General features: G+C 36.2%; 1 long non-coding RNA gene across 1 annotated transcript in view; it reads right to left on the bottom strand.

Moving 5' to 3' along the window:
• Positions 1–3,508: 3,508 nt before the first annotated feature.
• Positions 3,509–24,958, bottom strand: part of LOC119544848 — a 180,433-nt gene continuing 158,983 nt past the window's right edge. Inside the window, exons 2-3 of the long non-coding RNA XR_005218938.1 lie at positions 3,661–3,718; positions 3,509–3,549 (exon numbers count right to left, since the gene is read on the bottom strand). This is a non-coding gene — a long non-coding RNA (uncharacterized LOC119544848). The remainder of the gene's footprint in view (positions 3,550–3,660; positions 3,719–24,958) is intronic.

Genomic DNA, 24,958 nt, shown 5'->3' with positions numbered 1-24,958 from the left:
GGGCTATGTTTAGTTTGCTCCTCATCGTACCTCCATGCCAAGTACAGTTGCTGGCACGTAATTGGGCTCTCAGAGCAAACACTTGAGGAAGGAAAACCTGGATATTTCCTTTCTACTAAGAGTTGTGCTTTGAGGTGGACAGAAACTTTGTACTAGGTAGAGCTTTGTAAAACACTTAGGGCCAGAGAAGGATTTTAACAAACATGCTATCTTCACAGCTATAAGGTGGTTATTAGTATAACGGAATTCTAGAATAAAAGGGCTAAAAGGGACCTAAATTTACAGAAGAAAAACCTGAGGCAGAGGAAGGCTGCCTTGCTTAATGTCACTCAGCTAAGTACAATTTAAGGGGGCTAATGCTTAGATCTCTCCACCCTCAGCCCTGCAGCCTTCTCATAGCCCAAGTCTATTATATCCCAGAAGAAATGTTTGCAAAATAGAGCCAAAAAGGTTACTTTATCTAGCTCCATGTCTCACTGAATGTTGAGCTACAAAACCATGACCCACATTTAGTCTCTATAGTGGGTTTATATGATCAAAATAAGCAATCACTATTTTCCAAAATTTATGTTTTGTTTTGTGAGGTTTTTAAATCATCTCAGACTAATGCCACTTGAATCTGTTTACTCTCATCAGTCCAGGACTCTTAGAGGTTTATATCATTATCATGACACAAACAAAATTCATTATGAACTCCCCTATATATTTTTGATGCCTGGATTAGAAATCTATTTAATGGGTTAACAGTTGCTTTCAAATTGTTAGTTCCTAAAGGCCAGGGGTAGTATCTATAATTCCTTCTGTAACTTTACACATCATATCAAAATAAATATTGTTCACTGATTTTCGCACCAGAAAAGCAAGGATAAAAAAGTATAACTTTGCCTAAGGGTAGAATGATTTCTTCCACTGTTCCATCTGAAAGAAATATCCTGAATTTGAAATTTTATATTCGGCACCAATTCCCTAATTCACGGCTGACTTTCACATCCCCAGAAACTGTCTCCCGAATACAAAATAAAATAAAAAAATCATGCTGTAAAGCCCATCAGTATCAATGGCTAATCCTGGTAATAAGTATTCAGAAGGTTCAAAGACGCCGGTGAGGGAAACATACGTGAGTTCCACATACGAAAAGCCTTTAAGGAATTTGCCAACACTTCATATGTCACGCCACGACAACCTAATATTAATGAATGCATGTCTCGAAGGGAGATTCTGGATTAAGTGGTGGCTGTTATTAATTTCTCAGACTGCTTTGGCCTGGTGAACTGTGGGCTTTGACTACAGAAGGTAGGGAGCATGGGCTCGGGCCCAAATGCTGTCAAAAGATAAGAAACGGCTCCGACAGACATCAATCTGTTACTGTTCGCAGGGCTGTCTCTTCTCTTCCTTCTCCTTCCAGTTATTAAGCAACAGTGTCAGTCATGGGCCTGTTCCTCTTTTCTCTTTTTATTAATGATTTAACATGGATATGTCATTACTGCTCTATACATCTTTATGCAGATGGCACGACTGTGCATTTTAATGGCAAATCTGTTTCTCACTTAACTACTGAACTGCAAAAAGACTTTGGCAGACTGGTTCCAGGAAAACAAACTGGTTTTAAAAGCAGCAAAAACTAAAACAATGCTTTTTGGCTCTACTGCTCATTGGAGCTTGAATAGTGATTACTTTAAAAGCGAGAATGATTTGAGAAAATGGCTTATTAGAGAAATGCTAAATATTGGGTTGAATTTGAGGACATGATTGAGAGTGTAATGTATATCATGTTTTGAAAAGTTACAAGACTGAACTATGGAAAGAATTCCCTTGGTTTCAAGTTATAGGGATTTTTTGTTTTGTTTTAATCATATGTAATAATCGTTCTCATTTAATAATTAATGCAATGGCAATTTTTATTTTATTGTTATCTATAGATGAAACGTTTAAAAAATTGGTCCTAAAAATCTTAGTGTTTAATGCATATATTCAACACATATAAATTATGCCTGTTAAAATAATTTCTAGCAAGAGAAAACACCTGAAACAAATATGTGAGAGTGATTTTGCTGACTTAAAATGTCAGAATTCATGTTCTAATTCATATAAAATGATTCTAAAATGCCATGCCTTAAAAATTAACTTATAATGTGCACTTCTCTCTCCATGTCTCTGTCTCTCTGAGTATGTATTTCAATATAAGGTTTTAATAAAATAATTCATAGATTTTTAAAAACTGTTACATTGTATATGTTGGTTTTAGTTTTTTTTTAAAAGAGTTTTTATTTCTTGGATAAAGATGGCAATGCATTGTTACTGTAGAAAATACAGAGGGATAAAAGAGAAACTAAAAATCCTGCATAATCTCACCACCTAGAGTACTTTTAATTCTCTTTGCCTCTGTTTGTATAAAAAGATGTTTTAAAACAATTTCACAACAATGTTAAAACTAGAAAGGGCCTTAATGATCATATAGTCCAGAAATTTTGAAATCTATGTTGATTTGGGGATTATTTCATTATCCCAAAATTCAACATGTAAAGCTGTAAAATCAAAGAGGATCTGCCCAAGTGGCGATGGAAAAACCAGAACCAAATCTGCATGTGCTAGTTCCTCCTGTGTCCTCCAACTAGCCACAGGAAGAGCAGTTTGAGGTCAGTTTTCTAGCTCAATTCCCTTATTCTACAGATAAGAAAAACTATCTCCAGAGGTTAAGTGATTTGCCCAAGTTAGCATGGCTAATAAAAGAGTAACTCTGCCTCCTGTATGTCAAGCATTAATCAAGGCGTTGGATTAAGACTGGATCCTTACTTCAGAGCACCCAGAATGGTATAAAGGACCAATTGTTACAAGAGGGTGGGAACATGCTATGATACAGAAAAGAACTGAAGGGTGATGGGAGCACAGAGGAATGAGACCTAATCCAGCTTAATGGATTTAATTCCAGGCCAATATCTGGCTTCGAATAAGGTGTGGCCTGAAAACCATTAAATATTTTTACTGCCTTCTCCCAGTCTTCATCTAGCTTTGACTTATAAAATTAATGTTTGTGGGGTCAGAGTCTAGAAATTGGAGTGGAAGTCAAGGAACATGTGACCACTTAGGGAACTTTGTACTCATAGCTCTCATTAATCTGAAACTAGTAGCATCCTGAAATTAGAAGAAGGTCTCATTTCTTTCTCCTCTTGGTCTTGTGCACATTGCAGTCATTGTTTTTCTATGCCCACAACAGAAAACTATAATGGCCCCCAAAATAATTTCCATCAAAGTAACAGATATGCTCGAGTGTTCAGAAGCACACATATACACACACACACACACAGTATACTCCAGTGGAAGTCAATTTGCTAGTGCATGCATAGTTCAAGGCCCACAGTTTCTGTAAAGTTAAGGTACTATGAGCCTAAAAGTGGGTGATAATAAACGTTGAAAAAAGAATGTAGGACAGATAACAAAATTCCTCGAGTCCCCATGGAAGAATGGCCTCCTCATATAGTATATATAATTAAAGTATGTTAAATCACAGACCTTAAGGCATCTGGATTTTATTCCGTTGGCAGGTCAGCACTGAAATCTCAAGATGAAAAAAAATAATTGGTGCTTGTTGAAAAATAAAATTGGGAATGAGAATGAATTCAGATTTCTAATCTAATGGGAAATGCATCAGTCCTTACTCACATGGTCACTGCAGCTCCTTTTTTCTTTATCAGCTACCACAGCATGCACATAGCAGCATCTATAAACATAAATCAGGGAGGAGTTGTTTCAAGAACAGTATATATATATTTTAAAAGCATCATTTAAAGCATTCTTTCATGACAAAGTGTTATGTCATTTCTGTTTTATCATAAATAAAGAGAACGCAGGATAAATTCTTGGCACAAAGTTACCTGCCAAAAGTAAATGTTATATGAATTTATCATAAGTGATTGATTACCATTATTATGATTCTCTGATGCACTGCGTTAGTTGGTCACATCTCTTTATGGGCTATGTTGACTTCTATTCATTCGTTCTCATCAACTGTGCCATGGAAACTCTCTAAGCAGTGGGATAAATCTCAGGGGGTGATAGCATGATGAATTGGGTTTGCAAAACGCTTAAGTTTTTTATTTGCTCATATATATTATTCTTCCTTGACATGAAAGGAAACAATTGGCAGGAACAGTGTCATAGATCCGGTAGCAACATTTTCTTTAAAAATTCAGTAATTCTTCAAATATATTCAAAAAACATTTATTTAGTACCTACTATGCACCAGGCACTGTGGGTCCTGGGGATCCGGCAATGAACAAAACACATTAGGTCCCTGAACTCACAGAGCTTACCTTTGAGTGAAGGGACTAAGCCAACAGAAAAATATTACAAATATATCCATAAAATGTCAGGTAGTGCTATGAAGGAAAATCAAGGAACATAAGAGCAAAGAGAATGACTGGAGTATGTCAAATGTTATTTTATTGTTTTATGTAGCCTGATCAGAGTGTGATTTCTGAAACAGATAAAGCAAAGGCTGGTTGAGGAAAAACAAATGACTAATATAACAAAAGATATTCAGCCTCATAATAACTTGTGATATTGAAATTAAAGTAACAATATAAATGTGATCAGAGTGCTCTCTGAAGAAGGACACCTTTATTCCAGTAGAAATTCTTTTTCAATTTATAACTTCCTGGGTTTTTATTCATAGAAGACCCAGATTTTTAAAATACTGAAATAACTGGTATTTTGGAAGAAATAACCACGTATTAGAATGGCAGTTCAAGACAGAGTGCTGATATGCTCCATCTAAAAGGTTTCCCTATTCCTCAGTTTTTAAAATTGTCCCGGTGACCATGAAACCTTCAGAAACCAAAGGGCTGCGGTTTTCATGGTGGGGAAATTGCCATCCCGTAAAGGACTCCCTGAATATTCAACTCTTTGACCCTTCCTGTCCACCAAGCAAGGGTTATGCATTACTATGTCATTTTTAATGTAAGGCATGGTAGGTAGTTAACCCTGATTCTTCAAGGGAGTATTGGTTTTTAAACTGAGTTGGGCAGCTCACTTTGAGTATAATTTCAGAAAGGCACTCAAATACATCATTGAGCACTGATAATTAATATTTTGTTCTGGAAGTTATTGCAAATAGTAATATATTTCATGTTATAATTATAAAATGTCCATATATTTAGAAAAAAATGTATATTTATTATTCACACTCTGCCGGTTTTCTTCTTTGATTGAGACACAACTATAAATGTTAAGTTTAGAATTTGTCCTCCTAGACAGAAAATAGAATTTATGCTACACTTTAATCTCTCAGTTTATTATATGTACTTATTAGTCTACACCCATATGCATATCAAGTCATATAAATTATGTGCCAATTTGGTTTTACTTTTAGAAGAATCACCACGTACTGGTACTTTGTTTTAGCTAAGGCTTGTTAACATGGAGACCGTCAACACCAGTGAAATCATCTTTAAAAGATCTGGATTTATGACTTCTGTGGAGTGAGAGTCACACTGGCCAGCATCCAGGGAAGGCAGTAAAATTTAGAGGCGGATCTTCCAAAATGAGAGAATAAAATCTTCTTTGTGTATAAATTGTTTTAAAAGACAACGTGTTGATACTGCAATATTTCAATTCAGGAATGTGAAGGGTAGAAGGCATTTCAATTAATATGTGGGTTAAAATACCTATAAATCTCAATGAAAATAAAATCCACCCCTTGGCTAGATGCATTTCAGCCAGGCTACAAATGGAACAAGTCCTTGAACTGGACCTTGAACCGAGAGAATAGCTTAACCTGGTACTTGCTTAGAAGTACAGACTTACTGGACATTCTGTTTCAGGCCTCCAGTAAAATAACATCAGTAAAGCATAGGTAATAAAACTCAGTATACCTGTAGTTAAGATTCCATATCACCAAATCCCAAAGAGCAATGTGTTAGAGGTGACTAGCCCTAGGAAAATCTGGATGCACTTGGCACCAGACAAGTCTCTGTCCAGTGGCCTCTCATGTGTCATAAACATCTTGCACCATTACATTGGAGATGCATTTTCTCTGTCTTCTAGCAACACAGTAGCGTGAGAGGTACTAATGCTCAGAGAGACTGTTTCTGAGAATCTAGGTTTAAAGTAGTTTTAGTGACACATGGAAATAATAGGAGAAAACTGCAAGAGAAATTTTTGACTGACTGAGTAGTACATATATGAGCATGCAGGGGATCAGAATAAGCTTGAGTATGAACTAATTCACCCAAACTCCTGGGACTGGAAGGGAGCAAGTTTCTCAAGGCTGCACTACTCAAAAGTAGATGTTTGTATTGGTACATGCCATCACTTTTGCTACCAGGGCCTCGGTTTTCTGACCAATAGGTTAGGAAATCAGGGATTAGATTAGATAATCACTAAGGTCTTTTACAACTCAAAATACTATGATTTTATTTTTCTGCTTCTCACTTAATATCCATTGGCCTGTGAAGGACAGTGTTTTAGTTTTTTGGGGGGGTTGGCTTAAACAATGGAGATTTATTGATTCTTGGTTTTTGAGGCTAGGAGATGTCCAAATCAAATCATCATCAAGGCCATGCTTTCGTCCTGAAGCCTGGCATTCTGGGGCCAGCTGCCGGTGATCCTTGGTTCTTGGCTTTTTGGTCACATGCAATGCATATCACAGCCTCTTCTGGCCTTCCCCTTGTCATCCAGTTTCTGTTAACTTTCAGCTTCTTGCTTCCTGTGGGTCTCTCTCTCTCTGTATGTGTGTCTGAATTTCATTCTGCTTATAAAGGACTCTAGTAATAGGATTCAGACTCATCCTGATTGAGTTGGGTCACACCTTAATTCAAGTAACCTAATCAAAAGGTCCTACTTACAATGGGTTCACACCCACAGGAATGGATTAAGTTTAAGAACACATTTTTTTTCTGGGTTACATAGTTCCAAACCATCACAGAGAATCACTTTTTTTTTTAACACCCATTATGATATTAATAAGTTATTAAGGGACCCAGACACAACACAGGTAATTCTTTTTAGGTTTATTGTAAAAGTTGGAGTCATGGAGGCATCAATAGACAAATTGGTTTCAGAAAATAGCTTTAATTAATAAAATGCAAAGAAATAAAACCAGATTTGCTATTAAGATAGACTAGGTACTAATTAATTTATGAAATAAATTTGGCTAGATTTTAAGTTAAGATAGTCATTTACCTAAGAACGTATTGATTTTGGGAAAGTGTTCTTTACGATCACTTGCTTTGTCTTTCAAAATGTCTCATCGATAGCCTTTCCTTCCTTTCCCATTGCTACAACCTTCCAGCAAAGACATCCTCCTTATTTCCCACCCACTACTGCCAGCCTCACCCACCTGATTCCACCCAGTCCAGCTTCTCCCAATGCATCCATGTATCTCCCATCACCTATAAAATGCTACTTCTATAGTATTATTACCCTCCTTAAATTCCTTTATTGGATTCTTATTTCTGAACAAATTAAAATTAAACACAGTTTTGTTTTGTTTTTTTTAATTTCTGGAATCTTAGTCTTATCTATGCACCTAAATCCTAAATCCAAGCTATCATGAAGATTCATACCTTGATGCCTTCACTAATTCTATTTCCCCTAAGAATCTTCCATTTCCCCTTTTGACTATCCCAAATCCTTTAAAAATTTACCTTTAAATTTCCAGATTAAATCTCCCTTATGCAGGAAGCATTCTTGGAACACACTAGTCTTCATTATCCTTCATTCTTTTATACTCTATTGTTTGAGCCTACTTTGTCTACAACAGAGATAAAACAAAAACAAAACAAAACAAAACAAAACAAAAACCCTCAGTTACCTACCAGGGGCCAGGCAGGTTCTGCAAATGAATGAAACATGCTAGGATAGACAAGTATAAGCAGAAGAACAGGGCAAACTGGGATGTGTGTACTGTACTTAAACGGAAGAGCTCCTAGTAGCTCTAACCAACTGTTGCTGTGTGGGAATGCCCACTGTTGACCGATTTTCCAAAACAAAATCTGAAATCCAGATTTCTTGTGTGAAATTTCTCTGTTTAAAACACTAAAGGCCAAATAAAGTATGTCTTCATGTCTGCAGGCTGAATTTGCTTGCAAAACCACCAGCTTGTGGTCCCCGGATATAGGACAGTTAGACTCTGCATCACACATGTACACAGACTTACATGCTCAATATTGTTTCATGAAAATTAAAAATGCCTTCTTGATTTCTCTGTGAGCTATGTGAATTTTTTTGGTATTCTTAAAATGAATAGCTCAATGCTCAGTGTGTGAACAGACCCCTTAACTATGTTAATGAGCAGTTGTTCATGTTTAAAGATACCATTGCTATCTGATGACAGGTAAACTCATTAAGTAGTTACTCCACTGCCCTAAGTGATAGAAATTTATCTCCTTTGAGGGCAACAAGATCACAGATTTTGGTTGATAAGGAAGTCACAGTAGACCACATTTTAAAATCCCAGCTTGATTTATTAATATAAATACCTAATTAAGTCAATTTGTATCTGTCAGCTAATGTCAGACCTGTCACATTTAGTACTATGGATCATATTGTAGCATGTTCTTTATAAATTCAGTTTCCAACATACTTTGTTTTCTTGTGACAGACCTCTTTAGGAAGGTAAAGTGTCACACAAACTTGTTAGAATTAGTCATGTGTAAGATCCAGCAGATCTCGGCTGATTTAATCATTTGACTAATACAGTATATCGATTGAGTAGTATATCAATATTAAGTAATTTTATCAATTTAGTAATATGGTAAATCTTTAATCTGATAATTCACATTTATTTTTAACGAACAGTTCATATCTCTACCCTCACCCCTTCACCTGTGTAGTTTAATAAATCAGGATCTGAAGCAGGCTCACACAGGAGAAGGATGAGGCTGCACCACTTTCTGGGGAAGGAGTTAGTAAACATGGATTTCCAAGAGAAAATATTGGATTATTTGGAAAGTTGTCTGACCATGTGTGTACTGATGTAAGGATATAGCAAGACAGAAATGCTGACAAGAAGTCAAGAACTGTCTGGTGCTGGCAAAAGAGCAGGAGAAGAACAGAACAGAGGGTTGGTGCTAAATTCCAAAATGGAGACAGGAGGCTGGGAAATGCAGCCTCTCCACTGACTCAGCATGTGTCCAGTCAAACATCTGGGGTCTCTGTGATCACAGAAGAAGGGAAGAATGGACACTGGGGCTGGCTGGGGCTTCATATCACTTTCCCAACTTGCAGTGTTCCCACAGTGCCAGATGCCACCATGGGGCTTTGCCTTCCATCTCACCATGGCCTGTTTCTGTGGCTGTGATCCAAGCTCTTGTTTCTTAGGATCCAGTCCCTGGCTAGCTGCCACTTAGAAAAGGATGTAAAAATCCTTTCCAAAAATGGGGGAGGGGAGGCACGGCTGAGCACTTACCATGGCTTTTGATTAGTGAATTCAGACTGCTGGGTTCCATGTCTGAGCTACTGTTTCAACCTGCCCTGGACAACAGTGGCAGCCACTGTTTCAACCCCAGCTCCAAAAGGGGCCAAAGGGGGTGAATGTTTAAAGACATGGAGCCTCCTTAGTGTTGTAGGGAACAGTTTTGAAGGATGCCATCTGCTGGGCAGGCCAGGACGGCAAAGCTTCAGGGAGCCATCAAGGCTTCTGGCATCTTTCCTGAGACTGTCCCCAGGGCACTTTGGAGCCAGAATACTCCCCCTTCATAAGTCCCTGGCCATGTTTTGGCTGGGAAATACTGACTTAGGAAAGTCCTCTCTGGGGTGATCCTCCTCCCAGAATTTGCCCTCCAGGCAAAAGGAGCTAGAGACAATGAAAAAAGGCAAAACAAAAACAGAACAGATTAAGATACCTGGAGAAGGAAAAGAGGAAAGGAAGCTTTTTCTTGGAAGTGAAACAAAGACACAAATAGTACAATCTTAAAAATTGTACTTCACATCCAGGGCAAGAATCAGATGAAGAAGAGCTGAAAAAAAATCTGAGCAGTTAAACACAGGCAATTGTAAAGGTCTACAATAAATTGAACCAAGTGTCAAAGAAGAGCCTTAACACAAAGCCAATCAACAATAAAACTCTAGGCAAGAGAGAGAAACTGACCTTCAGAGTAAACCCATCAAGATAATCAGATGCCTAGACATCAGCAAAAAATTACAAGGCATACTAAGAAACAGGAAGACATGGCCCAGTCAAAGGAACAAATTAAAACTTCTGAGAAGACAAAGAATTGGAACATCAAAGATGTTCAAACAAATCTAAATCAATTCAAGGAGAGAAAGGAAAATATGGCTAAAGGATATTAAGAAGACACTGGGTGAGCATAAAGAAGACTTTGAAAGTATGAGAAGAAACATAACAGAACTTATGGAAATGAAAGGCAGAATAGAAGGTATACAACAGATTTGAACAGGCAGAAGAATCAGGGAACTAGAAGACTAATGAATTTAAGTTTTACGGACAGAAAAACAGATAGAGAAAAAAATGGAAAAAAAAATTGAGCAGGGTCTCAGAGATTTGAATGACAGCACAAAGTACACAAACATACATGTCATGTGTGTCCCAGAAGGAGAAGAAAAGCAAAAAGGGGCAGAAAAAATATTTGAGGAAATCATGGCTGAAAATTTCCCAACTCTTATGAAAGACATAAATATAAATGTCCAAGAAGTGTAACATACTCCAAACAGAATAAATCCTAATAGGCCTACTCTGAGACACATACCAATAAGAATAGCAAATGCCAAAGATAAAGAGAGAATCCTGAAAGCAGCAAGAGAAATGATTGTCACAAACAAGGGATCCACAATAAGATTAATTACCAATTTCTCATCAGAAAACATGGAGACAAGAAGAAGTGGTATGATATATTTAAGGTACTGAAAGAGAAAAACTGTCCTTCAAAGATGAGAGAGAGTTTAAAATATTCACAGAGTAACAGAAATGGTGAGTTCATCAACAAGAGACCTGCTCTACAAGAAATACTAAAAGGAGCTCTGTAGGCTGAAAGGAAAAGACAGGAGAGAGAGACTTGAAGCAGACTGTAGAAATGAAGATGATCAGTAAGGATAACTAAAAGGGTAAAAAGAGAGACAAAAAAAAGATACAACAAATAAAACCTGAAGATAAAATGGCTGAAGTATTGCTTTTACTGTAATAACATTGAATGTTAATGGTTTAAACTCCCAATAAAAAGACACAGATTGGCAGAATGGACAAAAAGTATGATCCAACTATATGCTGTCTACAAGAGATGCACATTATATCCAGAGACACAAATAGGTTGAAAGAAAAAGTGTGGAAAAAGATATTCCACACAAACAGTAACTAAAAAAGAGCTGGGGTAGTTATACTAGTATTGGACAAAATAGACTTTAAATACAAAACTGTTACAAAAGACAAAGAAGAACACTATGTATTAATAAAAGGGGGAACATGAAAAAATAACAATCATAAATATTTATGCACATAACCATGGTGCCACAAAATATATGAGGCAAACACTGGCAAAACTAAAGGGAAAATAGACATCTCTACAGTAATAGCTGGAGACTTCAATACACCACTCTCAAAAACAGATAGAACTTCTAGACAGAGGATCAATAAGGAAACAGAGAACAGGAATAATATGCTAAAAGATAACATGCTAACAGATATATATATATATATATATATATATATATATATATATATAACATTGTGCCCCCAAACAGTGGGATATATATTCTTCTCAAGTGCTCATGATAGACCATATATTGCATCACAAGACAAGTCTCAATAAATTTGAAAAGATTGAAATTATACAAAGCACTTTCTCTGACCATAATTGAATGAAGTTGGCATCAATAACAGGCAAAGAACTGGAAAATTCACAAATATATAGATGTTAAAAACAAACTTTTAAATCAATGGACCAAAGAAAAAAATCAGTAAATATCTTGAGATGAATATAAATGTTAACACAACATATCAAACTTATGGGATGCAGCAAAGGTAGTGCTGAGAGGGAAATTTATAGCCTTAAATGCTTACATTAAAAAAGAAGAAAGAGCTAAGATCAAAGACCTAACTGTACACCTGGAGGAACTAGAAAAAAGAACAGCAAACTAAACATAAAGCAATCAGAAGGAAAGAAATAAATGAAATTGAGAATAAAAAGACAATAGAGAGAAATAGCAAAACCAAAGCTGTTTCTCTGAGTGGATCAATAAAATCAACAAATGCCTAGCTAGACTGACAAAGAAAAAAAGAGAGAAGATACAAATAAATAAAATCAGAAATGAGAGGGGGGCATAAATACTGATCTCACAGATATGAAAGAATCATAAGAGGATAATATGAACAATTGCATGCCAAAAATTTTAACAACTTAGATGAAATGGACAAATTCCTTCAAAGCTACAGTGGTCAAAACAACATGGTACTAGCCTAAAGACATATATTGAACAATGGAATCAAATGAGTTAAAAAATAGACCGGCACATATATATATGGCTTCAGAGCAAGAATCACATCTTATTTATCTTTAGAATATCAACCCTGGCTCAGAGTCAGGGGATATATAGAGGGGTGCTCACTTTTTTTAGTGAATTATTAGAATGAGAAATAGAAATTATAAGGGTGTCTTAATTTGAACTGAGTTTTTTAAAAATCATGATAGACTTATTGAGAGAGGAATGGCCAGAGAAGAAAGGCAGACTGACTTGCTCTTACCCTCCTGCCCCAAGACTTTGGGTTGACCCATTAGCTCTTCTTTAATTTTTCCTTTCTCAAAGGAATAGTTCTGTTTGCAAATGAGTATGAGACTTGAAGCCTATATACAGCTAACCAACAAGTTTAAGAAAACGTGAATATTCTCACCCCAATCATTCCGTTATTTCCTGTGAAATGCTTGTCAGATACGGCTTTAAACCAGTTAGTGTGAAGCAACCACCACCTCCCAAACCTCCACAACTTTTTCTTGGATCTCTCACAGAGCCACCATACCTCTCCACCCTCCCAATCAAGGCTTTGTTTAAGTAACAAAAGGGGACCTTTTGCAATGTGATTCAAGGCTGAGAAAGTGTTTTAATATAGTGAGGCAAAGAAGATAAGCACAAGGTAACTAATCACAAAAATTCTGATTTATATTTTAGAGATTCTTCCACAGACTAGACCTCATCCCCTATTCCTCACTTAGAGGAGTCAGTGGGCAGAGAAGGCCTACTGGCCTGGCCATGAGGGCAGAGCTGAGGAACAGAGGAGTGTGCTTGTGGAGGGAGTGCCGTCTTCTTCCCCAGCAAGAGACCTAGTGCCTGGGTTATATTAGCTTTCTACCCAAGAAACAAATTTAATCCTATTAGATGCATATATTACCCAAATTTTCTAATTCAATTAGTTTTATTACTATTTTGGGACTATACAAATTATGCACAGTTACAAATAATTATACTTTGCTTTCCAAGTCTCCTGGGCATGTCACCAAGGAAAGCTTGAGCTGCAACGTCTACTCTGGTAAGCCAATGGCTCAGAACCCACACCAGTTTTGTGTTGTGAGGCAGTGTGGCATGGTTGGACACACACACACCCTGGAGTCCTACGGACCTCTACAACTTATGTGCTATGTGACACTGGGCAAAGCTCTGAACTTTTTTGAGCCCCAGTTTCTTCATCTATAAAGTAGCAAAAATAATTTCTTTCACAATGTTGTTGGGAGAATTAATTGATACATATTAAGTGCCCAACACACAGTAGAATGCTTTATGTCATAGCTGTGGTCACTATCATTATTAGCCTTGTATTTTGTAGCTGTGTAAAAGAGCTGAGTGTTTTTCTTTCAATTCAGGATTCTTGATTTTTTTTGACTGGGTATTTCTTTGTCTAGCTTTTATTTTTCATGTCTCACATAGTTTACTTTTAAGGTAAGGAAAAGTTGACAGCTTTATGAAAAAAATCTGGGCATGAATTTTAATATTTAATTTAGTTCCAAAATGCTTTAGAGAACATGATTTTTGGTAGAAAAGTTATATTTATATTGTGGTATGACTATCAATCCATGTAGTTGATCCCTCTGTAACAGTGATAGGAATGAAAGTGTGTTGAAATATCTGGACACTGTCACTGTGACAAAGAAATGAATCAAAATTCACTTTGATTTGCATTTGATGTTCATCTATCTTGAGGGAGTGAAATATTTGATAAGTGAAAATGAGGGGGTTCTTCAAAGAAAAACTTCCCTCAAATTCATTATAATTGGTTTAATAATCAGTGTCAAATGCTGATGTGAAAAGATACGTTCCAACCCTAGGTAAGATACGAATGAAATAATGCAACCAAGCATTAAGTTTTTTAAAACTTTTGTTTCTTCTTTTCTTTTTTCCTTTGTGCTCTTTAAAAAAATATACTATCCGTGAAACAAACGAAGGATTTTTTAAATTAAAAATTTAAAAGAATAGACCTTAAGAAACAAATTGTGAACTATTGAAACTTGCTAAAATGAAAAATAAAGCTATAAAAATCCCAACTGGCAAATTACAGATGATTTATGTAGTTATATCTATAAAGTTATATCTACAGGTATGTTTGTGGCAGCATTATTGAAAATACAAAATCAATAGAAACAATCTAAATGTTCCAATTCTAGAAGATTAGTTAAATAAATTATGTTGTATGTCCAAATAAGAGAATACCATGCTGACACCAAAAATCATACCTGTAAACAACGGTAAATATTTACATTATGTTATAATCCATTCAGCAGAATGTCAGGATACCAAAAAACATGCATGTGTACCATAATGTCCCAGAGGCTATTACCAACTGATGTGGTCAACAAAAGGAGACAGTTACACAACTTCAAGTTCTACATGCCAAGTCAGTAGATATCTAGCCACTTCCCTCAGCTTAACATATATGGAGTTGTGCTGGTTTGAATCTGTTATGAACCCAGAAAAGCTTATATTCTTTTAATTCAATCTTGTGGGGGAGACCTATTGTGGTTGGAACCTTTGGTTAGGTTGTTTCCATGGAAATGTGACCCCATCCATTCAAGGTGGGTCTTAATCCCTTTGCTGGAGTCCTCTATGAGAGGATAAAAGGCAGAGAAATTTTGGAGAGAGCTCTGAGAAGCTAAGAGAGAAATGCCCAGAGACATTTTGGAGAGAGAGACCCATTTTGAAACCAGAAGCTGGGAGAGGACAAGTAGACATCACCATATAACTTCCCATGCGACAGAGGAAATCTGGACGCCAGCAGCCTTTCTTCTGAGAAGGTATCCTCTTGTTGGTTTCTTAATTTGGACATTGTAGCTTAATAAATCCCCACTGTTAGAAGCAAACCCATTTTGCTTATATTGCATTCTGGCAGCCTTAGCAAACTGAAACAGTAGTCCTCCAGGCTTTCTTATGTATGTTCATGCTGTTCACCTGCTGCAATTTGCAGACTTTCCTAGAAGTCAGCTCTAACAGCTGTCACCTAAAGACATGTATTTGCACTACCTTCTCACTGCTGGGGATTGCTGGAGGGCTGATGTAGCTGTTAGTCATGTCAATTCTCTGTAAGCCCTTTAAAGATAGCAACTGCTGGGATCACTTTTCCTAAAGACAGAAATTGTGTTGCCTAATTACTGAAGTCCTGAGCAGGTTTCTTGCTTCTGTTCTCTCTGTGCCTCCTCTAGTTGTTCTTGGTGTTTATCTGTGCCATTTGCCAGTTGTGTGGATTTGAAAGGTACAAGAGAAGATGCTCCTTCCAGTCTGTAATGCTCAGTCATAGGCCCTATAGGAAAACAACCTGAGCCCCATGTTTACTAATCAAGGTGGTCCCACTCTTTATCTCAAAAGCATCTCTTTTTTCCAATGTGCCTGAAGGACAAAAGCCTTCATTTTGGTTTAGAGTCCAAGTCCTTGGAAGAAACTCTCCCACTTTCTGTCCCCATTGTCATTTTATTTTCATGGGCTCCTCTGGAACTTGTCTGCTACCTGGCCTCAGTCAAAACCTTCCCCATCTATTGGATATGTTTAATAAACCTTGAACTACAAAGTGAAAGGTCCCATTGACTCGATCCCTCTCCTCCCAATCTCTCTGGAAATGGGCAAACAAGATCATGGGGAATATGAATCAAATATTCTAAGAAGTTCACTTTAATTCATGATTTCAATTTTATTCTTTGCATAGTGGTCATGTGTGTATGTGTGTGTGTGTATAAGTCTCTCCCCATAACAGACAAATCTTCATCTGGTGTAAAATATATAAGTAAGATCCATTGCTCTCTTATTTATTTTCCTCCCCCTTCTCTCCTTTTAGCTGTGGAACTGCTGTGGCAAGGCTCCATCCCTGAGGTGATTTCAGTTCAGAAACACATTGTCATTTTAGGTAGGGAAGTAAACTATCTATATTTTATTCTACCCCTACCTACATTTTAAATTTTTCTCTCATGATCTCATAAATAATTGGGTATCCTGCTTTTGTCCCTACCTAAATCAACATATCAGGCACTGCTCAGAAGAACCCTGAACCTGCTTAAAACATGATGGACTTTTGTGGTCCCATATCTCTAAAATTCATAATTGCAACACAAGGTAAAGCCCGAAATTAGCTCTCATGACTGTTGGTCTTTATCAAACACCCAAGAAAAAATGTTAGAAAACCTCTATCTGGAGTTCCTGTGTCTGTTGAAAGCTACCTTACAAAAGAAAGACATTTCTTTGATTGCCACCCATTGGATATCAGAAGAAAGAAAGAAAGGTAGGTAGGAAGGAAGGAAGGGAGGGAGGGAGGGAGGGAGGGAGGAAGGAGGAAGAAAGAATTGAAAGAAAATAAGAGCAAGAGAGAAAGAAAGGAAGAAAAGACAAGAAGAAAAGGATGGAAGGACAGAAGGATGGAAGAGGAAAGAAATAAGGGACAAAGGAAAGAAAGGACAGAAGAACAGAAGGGGAAAGGGGAGGGAGGAAGAGGAAAGGCAAGGAAAGGAAAAAAAAAGAGCAGCTGTTACAGAGTATCTGTTAAAAACTCTGCAAAAGAGCAGAAATCTTCACACAGAGAATCTTGTCCTCAAGGTATTATCAGCCACATCTTTGACCCTTGAAAGAGGATATCATACAAATTATGGACTTAAAAAACCTAACATACCTCTCTCAGAAGAAGTATATTTTTATTGAAATTTATACCTCTACCAACTGAACCTTAAATTTTAATTAATTAGAAGCAAATCAAATTAGAGTAACTCTTTCCTCAGAATAAGCCTAGTTTTTAAAAGGACAGGGGTGGAAGAATTGCTTGTCTTTAAGAGAATTCTATTCCAGAAGAGGACTTTAGTATATATTGAAATTCAAATGGGTATAACAGGAAGGAAGTCTCTCTGAAAAGAGCTTGGAGAGCTGTTTGATACAAAGATTATAAATTTATTGAATTAAAAATGATATCTTGATATTTAAGGGTCTCAAGAACGTCTGAATGAAAGGGTACCCTTCAAACTGTTAGAAAATACTTAATTTAAATCATGAAGTTTCAATTGGTAACATTATGAAATGTAAACAATTAGTATTTCATTATTTTGCTGGTGGGTGTTAATGTATTTCTAGCCAGCAAAACAGGATGACATTGTGAGAATATGCATATGAGGCTAAGATCCATTTTAAAACCAGTAACTCTTTAACCCCATCACAATAGATTTAAAGTCAAAACAAGAAGTTAACTTTGGGATGAAAAGAACAGTCCCCAGGCAAAGGAATAGATAGGAGACTAAGAAAAAGAAAAAAAGAAAAAAAAAGAAAAAGGGGGCAGTTTTGAATTTTAACCAATAGCAAAAGCCACGACTCTAGAAAGTTAGAAGTCAAATCAACTACTCTTCTCACCTTGATTAATGAATCATTTGTGACTTTTAAATGCCACAAGGTGGTTAAAATAGATCATACACTAAAACTGCAAATATTCATTGTTTGCCCTAAATTTGAATAACATTGTTTTGTGTTTTTCCTTAAGATAATGAATACAAAAAACAGAAGTGGGAATGTTGGGTATGTCATATTTTGATTCCTTGAAAGAATAGGATTTCAACTTCAAAACTAAATATCCATACTTTTATATAAATGTTTTGCATAACGGAGACTTTCAATTTTAATGTATTGCAATAAAGTGTGTTACAGGTAGAAAAACTGATAGATTTTTATGAATTACTTCTAACAGAAAACCATAATTATATGATTTGTGTAAAATATTCACTTGAATTTTCTAATGAAAGTTAAAAGTTGTAATACCTGACACAAATCCCTAATGATTATTTATTTACATTTTCTGTTAATAAACCCTAGTTTTTTGTGTGTGCTTTTTTTTTTTTAGCATTCAGAAGTATGAATTTAAGAATTTAATTTTTGGCATAAGGTTAAGTCTGATGAAAAATTATTTGCTAGAGCTATCTCTAATTAAAATATGGATACAACATATATGAATATAAATATTTATATACACATATGCATATATAATTTTATATATTTGTGTGTGGAAATTATATATATAGAATTAGTTAAGATTCTCCAGAGACACATAAAAACAGAACATATACATACACACACACACACACACACATTTTTATTTTAAGGAATTGGTTCACATACCATGGGGACTGTCAAGTCTGAACTCCATAGGGCAGGCTGCAAGGTGGAAACCCTAATAAAAATGATGCTGGAGTCCTTAGTCTTAGATTCCCCAGGGAAAAGTGGCTAACTGGAAATTCCTGTAATAGCCAATGCTGAAGTTGACATAGAAATTCTTCTTCTGACCTCTGATATCCTCAGTTCTGACATTTAAGACCTCCAACTGATTGGATGAGAAGACTCCCCACATTGCTGAGGGCAAACTCCTTTGTTGGTTGTAGCTGCAATCAACTAATTATAGAGGCACATCCTATCTGTGGAATAGCCTCACATTAACAATCGGCCAGTGCTTGCCCAAACAGCTGACCACCATAACCTAGCCGGGTTGACACATGAAATTAGCCATCACAAATATCCTGCTTGAATGCATCAAAAAAGAATCTGGATAAAAACTCAAGGGACTGTACTTATATTTCTCTTCTAATCATATGGAATTCTAAGATAATAAACATTTTTCTGACCTCCTCCTACAAAATTAAAGCCTTTATAACTTATTCCAATTCGAGATAACTTTAACTAGGAAATCTTTCAGATCAATGTTCTGCAACTTTGTTACAACAATACACAGCATGGATATTGTGTTGATAAGGGACTATTGCATGTTGTAAAAATGAGAAGAGTTTGTGGTTTCAAAAAGGGAGCAAGCTAAATTTAAAATCTTTAATATCAGAACACGATTTAGAAAAGTTGAAATGTATTTCAATACATGAAAATGTGAAAGTTCTAATATCACTAGAAATTAAATAGTAGGGAGCAGATTTTCTTTTTTTGTGTGCCAGCCAGAACAGAAATATATAAATCTTTCACTTATAAATATACATTAACTCATTGTAGATGAACCAGATGGTGGTGAAATGAAACTTGTGTTCACAATTTTGGGCACTGAGCTGCTCAAGTTTTCCCATCTTCTCAAGGTAGAATGAAAGTGTGGACTTCACCTTCTTTCATGAGGTGAACTCTGACACCAAGAAAAGACTACTTAAAGCAGTCACCTTCTAAGGACTCTAGTCAGCTGTACAAATGCCAATGCCTTTAAATTGAAAATGAACTGAAACTATTGGACGAACTATCCAGGGACGCCCTTACATGGCAAACCAAGTAAGAATTTGTGAGTGACTTGAGAATAAAGAGATTTGACTGTGCATACATAATAGCAGTGATGAATGGGAGGCAGGAGTGGGAGGAAGTGGGATTCCACAGGTTCAGACAATAAAAGGTGTGTTTCCTAATGAGAATTTAGAAACACTGATAAAAGTCACTGCCTTTTATTATCACTGTGCATCAGCAGTTCTTAGAATATTAGTGATAAGATGCTCCTCCTGCCTGGCAGACGGCTCCCACTACCCTCGCCCACCTTAAAACACCACTGCCTTAAAAGGAAGGTGCATTTTGAGAACAGAAAACTACACAGACAATGTTGAATTTCATTCAAGAGTGTTATTGTTTGTGTTGTTACTGGCATTGCTCTTTTGCAAATATTGTCCGACTGTAAATTTTAGTACTTTTTTGTAAATAACTGAGAGTTTGATATAAAGAGGAATAAAAACATAATTTTAGAATTAAAGAAAATGTAGGGATGCTCTGGTATTAGAATAGAATAGTTAACATCAATTTGCACATATTCCCTGAGCTTGGCTCACTGATGTGACCTAGCAGTGATGTTTCACTATGATGTGCCTTAGTGCCTAGATTCTTAGATTATTATCTCTGATGCTTTTATATTTTACTAAACTCCAGGATTAATCTGACAAAATGGCTAATTTCACATCCAGAGCAGCAGCAAAGTGAGCCTAAAACAACTAGTGCCAGAAAGCAAAACATGTTTCAAAGATTATCTGGGCCATGTCAAATGGACATGGATGCCAACCTAAAAGGGGTTCCAAGAAGGCAAAATTGCTACGGTATGAGCACCTACAGGAGGGCAATAATTGTTGCTGATTGGAAAATATGGGATCTGTGAATAGCCACAAGTCTACAAGGTTACACCAAAGGGGAAATATAATCTAAAATTTTCTAGAGAAAAGGGAATACAATGTAATCTTGTTGCACTTTGTTAGTCATGATGGTATTTTTCACACATTTATGTTTCAACAAAGAATACAAAAAGTGATCAATGTCAAATAAGTTTCGAAGAAGGTATTTCTGATTGAAAGGGATGGGTCATTAGAATGACCCCATAAGTTGTGACCACCATCAAGACAAAGCCATTAAGTTAAAATTTAATCAAACACCACTTCAAATATCTATGTGGATTATATGGCCTTAATATATTTTAAAAAATGAAAGAGTTCACTAAGTTTAAGGTTTTCAGAGTTATTTAAGTGTCATTTAAAATTAAAGTTGTTTAAAGTTTAAAGGAAACTTCATTTACATAAATTAGGAATCAAAATGCAATATTTAATCAAAAGATCACACTGGTCAAGTGCATCAGAATTCTTCGAAAGGACCAAAAAATTAGGTAATGTTTTCAATTAGAATGCAGGGAAGTGGGCAAAAGGTTCACTTCCTTTCTGAGTTATGGAATCACTGATATAACAATATAAATAAGTTCCTCCAATCAGGGTCATGAATAAGAATTTGGTCAACATCTTGGCTCAGATCTCTGGTAGCCCATTAACTCAATTATCTGCAATGGTAATTCTTTTCTTTATGTCAAGTCTCTTGGAAGATTTGAAGTTTAATGTAGAAAACTTGAAAGTACTAAAAACCATAATTTTAATATATTTGTATAAAGAAGTAATTTTTTAATATTTGATAATTTATGTGAATATAAATTGCATAACAGTTTATCCTCTTGGTTTAATTGAATGATTGATTCAGACTTGGGATTTTAAATTGAAATCCTACTTAGTTTATGTTTAGTGTTGATGCTTTTAAAAGGACTTAAAGTTCTGCCCAATTTACAAATTTATTAGAGTTATAATTACTACTCATCAGGAAGGCTTTATTTGAACTAATTTAAAAACTTTAATTGAAGTACTTAAAAAGGAAATCAGATTAATAAATGCAGTTTTAAATACTTTAATATATTTGATAAATTTTGTTCATGGGACCAGCTATTGCTTAAAATTCCCTGAAAGGGGATTATTAAAATGTTAAACTTAGAATACGATTCGTAAGATAAACTTAAAAGGGTAGAAAAGAGCTCCTTTGCTTTTACTTCCCTCTCTGTTTTAGCCTAGAGGGGTAAAGATAATCTATGGTCTCCACTGAGAATGCAAGAAAGCCACAGAAAAGCATAGAGGGACGGCATGGAGAGGAAGGACAAATCACCACGGGACCTGTGGGTCCCACACACACCTTGCATCCACAGCCATCCTCCAACACCAGTTAGAGAAAACATTAAAGTCTTAGCAAAAAGAAACTAATGTTTTACTGGACGAGCACTGTGAATGCATGTCAGGTATATTGTCACCACCCTTGCCTCCAGCCCTTGAGTGGATTGGAAGGGTATTCTTAAATTGAGGTGTATTTACAAGGAAGGCTGAATGGCTGATTTGTTAAGGAGCTGTTAAGGCAGGCAGCCTCTGGAGGCAAACATCTTTTCCTTATTTCCTGCAATAGAGTTTTTAGTAAACAACAAAGCCTGACTTTACATTAGGAGTCTGTGGTGTTTTCAGCAACAATGCCTGAATGAATGGATGTATTAATACTCACTTTCCATCTGCAGAGAAGTTAAGGCCAGTAAGAACTTGTGGCATAAACTTTAAGTAAACAATACAGATAAGATATTCAGTCACTGAATAAGGAGAATTGAATGTATTTCTGAGCATGTGCTTCTTCATTGAGTGAGTTTCCCAATCTATTGATGAGACGGTTAACAAAACTCTTAGAATACATTTTGCTCCACTCAAGATACGGCATGACCTTGTCACTTAAACCTCCACGAGCCACCACATTTTCATCAGTAAAGTGGGGGAATACTTCCCAACTCACACGGCTGTCATCAAAATATAAAAATGAGATAATAAACACTAACATTTACAACAGAGGTTGGCATAAAGAAGGTAGGTGTTCTGTAGCCATCATTCGTAAAAATAAAAAATAGGGTCATGGAGAGAAATAACTTTTGCTGAGTACCTACTGCTAAAGTGTCAGAGTAGTGTCCAGGTGCTTTAACTATGAGCTGTCATTTAAGCATCATAACCACTGTGAGGGCAGGAATTATTAACCCCCATTTTGTAAATTAGATGCCTGAGGCTCAGAGAAGTAAATAAAATTGCCCAGGGTCATGTAGCTCCTAAATGGCAGTGTTGAGATTGGATCTCAGTTCCACTAACTTCTAAAGATGGCTCCTCTATGCCTTCCTGCCTAGAGCCTAAGTTGGTGAGAAGGAATAGAAGGTCAAGTGTGGGGTACAACTGGCAGGAACAGAGCATGCTAGACCTTTAAAACTAAGCCAGTGTTTTCTTAGGGGAAGGGGCTGAGATTTGAATAGAGGGTGTTCGGCAATCCGAATAACAAGGCCAAGGAAGAGGACAGATGTTTTACCATATCTTAGAGTTCTTGGCCATGAATTATCATGGTTATGATGGGCAGTAATAAGATTATATGACTATTTGCAGGCCATATTAAAGACATTTTAAGACTTTTTATTTTAGAGTATGGTGCTCTTATTTTTTAGTCCCTATTCTATATCAAATGTGTTGAAATATACTTAATCCTATGATAAATATAACACCTTAAGAACTTTTTAAAGGTAATTTTGCTTTTGAGATTATGTAGGCTATGAGTAACATGTTTAATTTATACTAGGCTATGGTTTCTCCAAACTCATCAGGTATACTCAAGATTATGGCATGAGAAAATCAAACCTGAAAGTTTATTTAATGACATTTTAATGAATATTAAATTCAATAACAATTTTGGCAAAATACTATATTTTGGAAGCATTTCCTGAGCCTTTTCTAATTTAAAATTTCCAATATTCTTTTAATATTTTGAAACCAATATCATCTCTTTTTTTTAGGTCTCAGAACCTTGAAAGTCACATAGTTCTGGACCTGTGCTGTCTCAGATGGTAGCCACTAATCAGCTGTGGCTACTGAACGCTCAAAATACAGCTAGTATGAATTAAGCTGTGCTGTTGAATGTAAAATACACGGTGGATTTCAATGACTTGGTACAAAAAATGCAAAATATCAAAATAATAAATTGCATATTAATTAAGATTATATTTTGGATATTTTGTAATAAAATATATTGTTAAAATTAAGTTGACCTGTTTCTTTTTGCTGTTTTTTAATGTGTCTACTAGGAAACATAGCATTACACAGGTAGCTCATATTCTCTAGTGGCTAAAATGGTCTTGACCTCATACACCAGTTTGCTGGACCATTTGCCTCCACCCCCACCCTGAGAGGCATCATATAATTTGGCATAGAGTTGATTTCCCTCACAGCAATATTAGAAACCCTAAATAATTTATCATTGTTTTTGCTATTATGTTTATAAAGAAGTTTTGATTTATAGCTAGAACAATTATCACCGGATCTGTGTTTTTGGGAAAAAAAACAATTTCTTACATATAAATGGATTTAATACTCTCTTGCCTTGTTCAGTTCCAGAGTGGATTTAGCTTGTCCAGAATGAGTGCAAACCTAATGAATTTTTTTTCTTTTTTTTACTTAATTTCCAACATTTAATGAGTGTTTAGTATCTGTTGTTTAATCTTAGAACAAGTTCATTAAATCCTCAAAACTTTAAGGGAGTGTACCGGTTTGTATACATTATGTCCCCCAGAAAAAGCCATGTTCTTTCATGCACTCTTATGGGGGCAGACATATCAGTGGGGATTAAGTTGGAATGTTTGGATTAGGTTATTTCCATGGAAATGCGCCCCACCCAACTGTAAGTGATAACTCTGATTGGATAATTTCAATGGAGGTGTGGCCCCACCCATTCAGTATGGGCCTTGATTAGTTTACTAGAGCACTATATAAGCTCAGACAGAAGGAGCGAGCTTGCTACAGCCAAGAGAGACACTTTGAAGAATGCGCAGAAGCTGAGAGAGTAGCTGCAGATGAGAGACAGTTTGAAGATGGCTGTTGAAAGCAGACTCTTGCTCCGGAGAAGCTAAGAGAGGACAAATACCCCAAGAGAAATTAAGAGTGACATTTTTGAGGAACTGCAGCCTAGAGAGGAGAGTCCTGGGGGAAAGCCATTTTGAAACCAGAACTTTGGAGCAGACGCCAGCCATGTGCTTCCCAGCTAACAGAGGTTTTCCAGACACCATTGGCCATCCTCCAGTGAAGCTATCCAATTGCTGATGTGTTACCTTGGACACTTTATGGCCTTAAGACTGTAACTGTGTAACCAAATAAACCCCCTTTTATAAAAGCCAATTCAT

This window comes from Choloepus didactylus, chromosome 9, assembly GCF_015220235.1.
Source record: "Choloepus didactylus isolate mChoDid1 chromosome 9, mChoDid1.pri, whole genome shotgun sequence".
In the NCBI taxonomy this organism is placed as follows: Eukaryota; Metazoa; Chordata; class Mammalia; order Pilosa; family Megalonychidae; genus Choloepus; species Choloepus didactylus.
The sequence above is the reverse complement of the archived record's forward strand: the minus strand, read 5'-3'. Positions and strand labels throughout refer to the sequence as shown.